The sequence below is a fragment of the Phyllostomus discolor genome, chromosome X, assembly GCF_004126475.2.
Source record: "Phyllostomus discolor isolate MPI-MPIP mPhyDis1 chromosome X, mPhyDis1.pri.v3, whole genome shotgun sequence".
Classification (NCBI taxonomy): domain Eukaryota; kingdom Metazoa; phylum Chordata; class Mammalia; order Chiroptera; family Phyllostomidae; genus Phyllostomus; species Phyllostomus discolor.
The window spans coordinates 19,367,932-19,375,890 of NC_050198.1; the positions used below are offsets into that span (position 1 = coordinate 19,367,932).

General features: G+C 37.5%; 1 pseudogene; it reads left to right on the plus strand.

Moving 5' to 3' along the window:
• Positions 1 to 2,270: 2,270 nt before the first annotated feature.
• LOC114505631 lies at positions 2,271 to 5,064 on the plus strand (annotated as a pseudogene).
• Positions 5,065 to 7,959: the final 2,895 nt, after the last annotated feature.

The window sequence follows — 7,959 nt, forward strand, 5'->3', positions numbered from 1 at the left end:
ACATAAGCGGGGTAACTGAAACCCTCTGCCTCCGGATAAGCACCTTGCCCAGAGATCACATGGGTAGTTACAAGCAGCATCAAAACTAGTGCTCAGGTAACATGTTCTTTCCAAGGCTTACCTATGCCATCCAGGAATAAGCGCCTTAAAGGGAGGGACTGGGTCTTTGGCTATCCCGCCCCCTCCCCTCCACCCCAGTGGTATTTTGAATAATAAATTGCACATAACCACTTGAAAAAAATTAGCAGCAAATTACTTTTAGGCATACACTGCAGACTCTATGTCTATAGCTTCCAAATAGGTAAATAAAAATAATAGTACTAACACAAGTGGTTTTATAACTGAACACACATTTGAAACAGAGGAAAGTGAATATGTACACACTTTATTTTGAATAAGTACTGGCACTTTATTCCTGAAAATGCCTTCCCAGTGTTCTCTTGCCACTTGCCAGGGACTATAAAATATTTTAATTTCCACTTGATGACTGGAAAATGCGTACAATGAGTTCCCCTGGTGCAGTCTGTGGACTTGATGATGAGATACAGCACAGCCTGATTAAAAAAAGTCCACTCCCTCTGTCAACACTGGAGGGAGCTGTGAGGTTTGAAAAGATAAAGCAAACAGAAGAAGAAAGAAACATTATGGCTGCCCGGGCACATCGCTGTGAGAAATAATAAGCACTCCTCTCCTTTTCCAAATTGTTATGTAGGATTATTTCATTAACAATTCAGCCTCTATGTTTTTGTAGTGCTGTTCTTTAAAAAGAAAAATAAAGCCCAATTGTGCCTTCTTGGCATCAGCATTTTTCTGTCTTTTCTGTGTCCCTGTACTTGTTTTGATCTGACAAGCTTAATGCCATTTGATAGGATGAAAGCAGGCCATTCCTGGGAGCTGATTGCTTTGAGGGCACTCATCCATTTTATGAGGAATTTCTATCCCTTTCTAGGACTTCTATCTTCTTTGCTTTAGATAACAGAATAAAAATGAATATATAATAAGGTCTGAAATCCTGTCTGAAGAAAAAAAATTACTCTTCAAATGATCTGACATCCTGAGATGTAGACAAAAAGCTGTGTTAAATACAAGAAGATAGTTTGTCTAAAAATAAAAGTACCATTTAAAAAGAACTTACCACATACTAGTCACAAGTCACAATAATGACACACATATGAACATATGTGTTCTTAGTATTTCATTTAGTGCTCACAATCTTTAACAGTATTTTACTTAATAGCCACAAAATTGCCATCAGAGAGGTACTTTTATTTCAGTTTTACGAATTAGGAAACTGAAACACAAAAACTTAAATTTGTCAAAATGAAAATGTAAATAAATAGATAAGCCTTGATCCAAATCCTGATCTTCCCAACTCCATATCCTATGCAGTAGCCTTTTATTAAGTGTGTTTATAGATGCAACCTTATTGATTTCACATGGGAGCATGTAAGACCTAGAGGCTATCTGGCCCCACTTGAAACTACTTAATCAGAATCTGTATTTTAACAAGTCCCCTAGTACAACTCAATAGCAAAAAAAAAAAAAATCCAATTAAAAACTAGGCAGAAGAACAGAATAGATGTTTTCCAAAGAAGACATACAGATGGCCGACAGGTACCTGAAAAGATGTTCAACCTCACTAATCACCAGGGTAATAGAAATCAAAACCACAGTGAGCTACTACCTTACACTTGCCAGAATGACTATCAACAAACAACAACTATTGGTGAGGTTGTGGAGAAAAGAGAACCCTTTGCACTGTTGATGGGAATGTAAATTAGTGCAACCACCATAGAAAATAGTACAGAGGTTCCTCAAAAAATCAAAAATAGGCCTACCATATGATTCAGCAATTCTATTTCTGGATATTTATCCAAAGAAAGCAAAAACACTAATACGAAAAAAAAATATGCAACCCATGTTCATTGTAGCATTATGTTTTTTAAAGTATATTTTATTGATTATGTTATTATAGTTGTTCCACTTTTTTTCTCTCCTTTATTCCCCTCTACCCTGCACCCACCTCCCACCAGTATTCCCTACTCTTTGTTCATGTCCATGGGTCATACTCATTGTAGCATTATCTATAATAGCCATGTATAGAAACAACCTAAGTGTCCATCAATGAATGAATGAAGAAATTGTATATACAGGCATGCCTCATTTCATTGAACTTCATTTTATTGCACCTCACAGATATAGTGATTTTTTTAACAGATTAAAGGTAAGACCCTCCACCAGCAAAAAATTATGACTAGCTGAAGGCTAAGATGATGGTGAGCATTTTTTAGCAGAAAGTATTTCTTAATTTAGGTATGTACATTGTTTCTTTAGACATATGCTATTGCACATTTAATAGACTATATTATAAACCTAAACTCTTATATGCAGTGGGAAACCAAAAAATTGTGACTTGCTTTATTGCTATGTGTGCTTTATTTCAGTGGTCTGCAACTGAACCTATAGTATCTCTGAGGTATGCCTGTATATATACAATGGAATATTACTGGCCATAAAAAAGAACGAAATCTTGCCATTAGCAACAACATGGGTAAAGCTTGAGGGCATTATGTTAAGTGAAATAAGTCAGACAGGCAAAGACAAATCCCACATGACCTCACTTAAATGTGCAATCTAAACACAAACAAACAAAAAGCCCAAGCTCTTATTTACAGAAAACCGACTGGTGGGTCAGCGGTGGAGTGTGAAATGGGTCAAAAGTACAAACTTTATAACTAAAGTGCCAACTTTAGTAATACAATAAATAAGTCATTGGGATGTACTGTATGACATGATGACTATAGTTTAAAAATACTCTCTATTGTGTATTTGAAAGTTGTTAAGAGTGTAAATCTGGGAGGTTCTTATCACAGAAAAAGAAAATTTTAAAATTTAAATAGAAAACTAAGTGCCCTGGGTGATTTTTAAGTATGTTAAACTTTAAGAGACACATTTATAAAGGTCTGGAGTGCCTGTTTTCTTACGGAGTTCAATGACTTGTTACTAAATTTAGTAATCCAAGTGCTATAAAATAACGGTAGCTCAGACCTCATGCTAGGCACAAAATATGACTTTAAAAATCAGAGCAATACTTTTATATCATTCATATTGTTTTATTTTATTTTATTTTTAAGATTTTATTTATTATAGAGAGAGGGGAAGGAAAGGGGAAAGAGAGGGAGAGAAACATCAATGTGTGGCTGCCTCTTGCAAGCCCCCCACACTAGGGACCCAGCCCGCAACCCAGGCATGTGCCCTGACTGGGAATCAAACCAGCGACCCTTTGGTTTTCAGGCCTGCACTCAATCCACTGAGTCACACCATTCAGGGCTCATTCATGTTATTTTAAAATTTAGTTAGAATATGAAATTTTGGGACTATGTGATTGGCATGCCTCCATTATTTATCATAACATATTCAGGGAGTTTTTATTTATATTACACTCTACAAGTTATTACCTACAGAAACTGTGATGAAGAGGGACTTAAGAGTTTAAGTTGACTGTCTTAGAACACAAAATAAACTCCTCAATTTAAATATATATTTAATATATAATTAAATATCTATAATATAATAATATGTAATTATTATTTATATATTATTGGATGAATTAAGATTGCCTCATTCTTCTTCTCTCCCCTTTACCATTCCTCACCATTCTCTCGCCCTTCTATATCTTCCTTCCCTTGAATACTGAAATTGTTCTACTGCTTCCTTAGGAAAGTCAACTCCAAGATCTTCCCATATTGCTTAACCCCTCATTCATCCATTTGGGGAGAAATGGAAGAAAGCTCATCGGGTCTGAAAATTATCAACCTCATGTAATAATGAGGAGCTACTATTAGCTCTATTAGCCTATTAAAAAGGCTTCTATTAGCCTTTTCATTTTAACTAATGTGCTGTTCTCCTTCCCCATGGGAGAGCTTGATTCTAATAATGAACCCTCCAAGAACATAAAAAAATAAATTGAAATTTTGTAAAGATTGTATATATTCTAGGGAGACATGCCCCATAGCACTTAGGAAGTTTCTTAATGAAAATGAGGCCTAGAGCCCCGGAGTCCCAGCTGGTTACGAACCTAGGCCTGTGTTCTCCTGCTCCTTCTTTTCTTTCAACATCACAGATGCTGCTGTGTCCTTTGCCAAGGACTTCCTGGCAGGTACAGTGACTGTGGCCATCTCCAAGACAGTGGTAGTGCCCATCAAGCAGGTCAAGCTGCTGCTGAAGGTACAGTATGCCAGCAAGCAAATCACCACAGATAAGCAATACAAGGGCATTACAGATTGCGTGGTTCATATCCCCAAGGAGCAGGGAGTCCTGCCCTTCTGGCGCAGTAACCTGGACAGTGTCATCAGACACTTCCCCACTTAGACTCTCAGCTTTGCCTTCACAGATAAATAGAAGCAGATCGTCCTGGTGGTGTGGACAAGAGGACCCAGTTTGGGAGCTACTTTGCAGGGAATCTGGCATCAGATGGTGCTGCTGGGGCCACCTCTTTGGGTTTTGTGTATCCTCTTGATTTTGCCTGTACCCACCTAGCAGCTGATGCGGGCATAGCTGCAGCTGAAAGGGAATTCAAAGGCCTTGGTGACTGTCTGATTGAGAGCTACAATTCTGATGGGATGAAGGGCCTGTACCAAGGCTTTAATGTGTCTCTGCACGGTATCGTCATCCACCGAGCTGCCTACTTCAGTATCTCTGACACTGCAAAGGAAATGCTCCCAGATCCCAAGAATATTCACATCTTCATCAGCTGGATGATTACACAGTCTGTCACAGCAGTGGCTGGGTTGACTTCTTACCCATTTGACACTGTTCGTCGCCGCATGATGATGCAGTCAGAGCTCAAAGAAGCTGATATCACGTACATAGGCATGCTTGACAGCTGGAGGAAAATTGCTTGTGATGAAGGAGGCAAAGCTTTTTTCAAGGGTGTGTTGTCTAATGTTCTCAGAGGCATGGGTGGTGCTTTTGTGCTTGTCTTGTATGATGAAATCAAGAAGTTCACATAAATTATTTCACAGTCTTCCTCCCCCCACCCTGCGAACAGGCATGTTGTAATATGTAACATATCTGGAGCATTCTTGACAGACTGTTGTTGGCTATGTGTTTGTCAATGGCAACTATTTACTAGTTGAAAATGGGAAGCAATAATATTCATCTGACCAGGTTTCTTTTAAAGCTATTTCCATGGTGATGGTAGACTCAATTATATTTTTTATTTCAGTCACTCCTGATAAACAACAAATTTGGAGAAATAAAAATATCTGAAATATTAAAAAAAGAAAATGAGGAGCGGAAGAAAGCAAAATTTCGTTTAAAAATCACCCTTCACACTATACTCTATGATAATTTATTAGGGTTAGTTTAAAATTGCCATGCCTGCCTAATGATTTATGTTTGTTTTTGAAATGCATGAAATAATGACCAAATAAGATCCTTTCAATGAGAAATACAATACTGAAAAAAGAGTATTATTGTTGAAAAAGAATATTATTTTTAATTTGTTGATATAACCTTCATAGTTCTAAGTAATCAGGAAAATGGGGGAAAATAGTTAAATATAATGGGCTAGAGTATTTTTTATATCAAATTATTTTAAAGATTTTATTTATTTATTTATTTTTTAGAGAGAGGGAAAGGGAAGGAGAAAGAGAGGGAGAGAAACATCAATGTGTGGTTGCCTCTCACATGCCCCCAACCAGGGACCTGGCCCACAACCCAGGCATGTGCCCTCACTGGGAGTCAAACTGGTGACCCTTTGGTTCATAGGCCAGTGCTCAATCCACTAAGCCACACCAGCCAGGGCTCAAGTTATGTTAAAAAGGAAGAATCCAGCTGCTCTCTTTAGGCTCTCTTATCTCTCATTACTCTCCATTTTCTTTCCTTTCTTATTGCCATTTTCCCCTGATCACACCATTTGATCTGCTTTCAAGATCTTTTAATGTAAGTGGCAAAAAAAGTTTCTTTTCATCATTCCTGAACTTCTGGTGATATTTACCCCATCATTTACAAGAAGGACATCAGTCAAACTCAAAATGTTGTGATCATCACAGTCATTGCAATGAAATGTTGATGCTCAGCTGACAGAGGTAATAAATTGACTTGATTCAGCTAACCCAGGAGCGTGAGCAAATTTTAAGTCCAGGAAAAGGAAATATCACAAGTTTGAAGACTTCACTAGAAGTGTTCAGCATGTTTTATTTATTTATTTTTTAAAATCAGGCAGTGTTGGAACAGAAGGAGTCAACAACTTTCTATCTGGAAATAAAATCATTTTGTAATGCAATGTCACCTCCTTTATTTTTTCATTGTTTATACTGCAGAGTACTGACTAAAAAAAAAGCCTTCAGTAAACTTCAGTTCACTTCTGGATTAAGAATATTAGAACCTGAATGTAATATTAAATATAAAGCAGTTTGACTCTCATATTTTATTGATGCAGCATTTGAGATGCAGAGGAGTAAAGTACCTCTCACATAATCACATCAGTGATTGTTGAATCGGGCCTAAGAATGCACATGTCAGCTCCATGCTATTTTGATCACACTATGAACTAAATTATGACTCAAGTTTTTGCTTTATATCCAGTTTCTCATGAAAAGAGAATTAGGACAACATAACAAACATTAAATCCAACCCATTTTTCTGCCTTAGTGGATGAGATTTATATTTCTTTCCAGTAAAGCTCTTGAGAGATGGTGACAGAATGAGTCATAAATTGCAGTTCAAAATTAAGGTACACGAGACCAAAATCAACGCTGGCCAAGGAGCTGACCCTGATAAATGAGCAAATTCATCTTATTCAACAATAGGAGTCAGTAAGGCAAGGCCTGAATTCATTTCAACATGAGGATTAAGTTACAAAGTACAAACCAGGACAGAATCAGGCTTCAAAACAGACTGAGAAGGCAAAGAAAGGCAAATACCATATGATCTCACTTATATGTGAAATCTAATGAGTAAAATTGACAAATAAAATAGAAACAGGCATGGATACAAGGACAGACTGACAGCTGTCAGAGGGGAGAGGGGTTGGGGGACTGGATGAAAGAACGTAAAGGGATTAACCAAAAAACATGTATGTATAACCCACAGATGCAGACAAAAGTGTGGTGATGGCCAGAGGGAAAGAGGGGTGGGGGTAAGTGGAGGTGGGCAAAGTTGGAAGCAAAAAGAGACTTTGCTTGGGGCAATGGATGCACGATGCAGTGTGCAGATGATGTTTTAGTGAGGTGTATACTTGAAACCCATATGGTTTTGTGAACCAATGTCACCCCAATACATTCAACTTTTTTAAAAAAGGACTAAGATGGAACTCAAGAGTGTGTTATTACAATGCCACTCATCAGATTTGACTTGAAAATGTTCTTCACTTAATATCTCTTTAAAATAAGCCATAAACACAGTTGCCTTAGAAGGTAGACTGTTAATTCAATAAGAACATGGGACTTCAAGGTTAAACAAAAAAGAAGAAGAAGAAGCGAAAAGCAAGAATAAAAATATTCTGAAAGATCCCTCTTGCAAAATGAAGCACTTATTTTATTAAGCAGGGAAATGCAAGAAGTTACTTATAGCCTTTTATTGTGGATATTTAGTATAAAATAACTATGTGCCTGCCTCAAGGTATTCATGATTCTAGGAAGATATGCTACTCATTCTGCATTTGTTCATACATTCTGTTTGCTTCGTTTTCTGCTTTTCTCTAATCAGTCCCTGCCTTGAAAAATTGTCTCATTCACACTGCATCTCCCAGGCTCTTCTGGCTTCCCTTTGAGTCCAGGTAAGGAGCAACATTAATTAGATACAAGTGAGGAGAGGAAGGGGTAGGGGATATTTCCTCCAATCCTTCCCTTCTCCAGAGCCATGTGTTTGGGAAATTTCTGAATCCCTTGATGACTAGCTGTCTCATTGGGCAAACCTCCTTCCAAGATGGTAACTCTCACAAATTTTCATAGC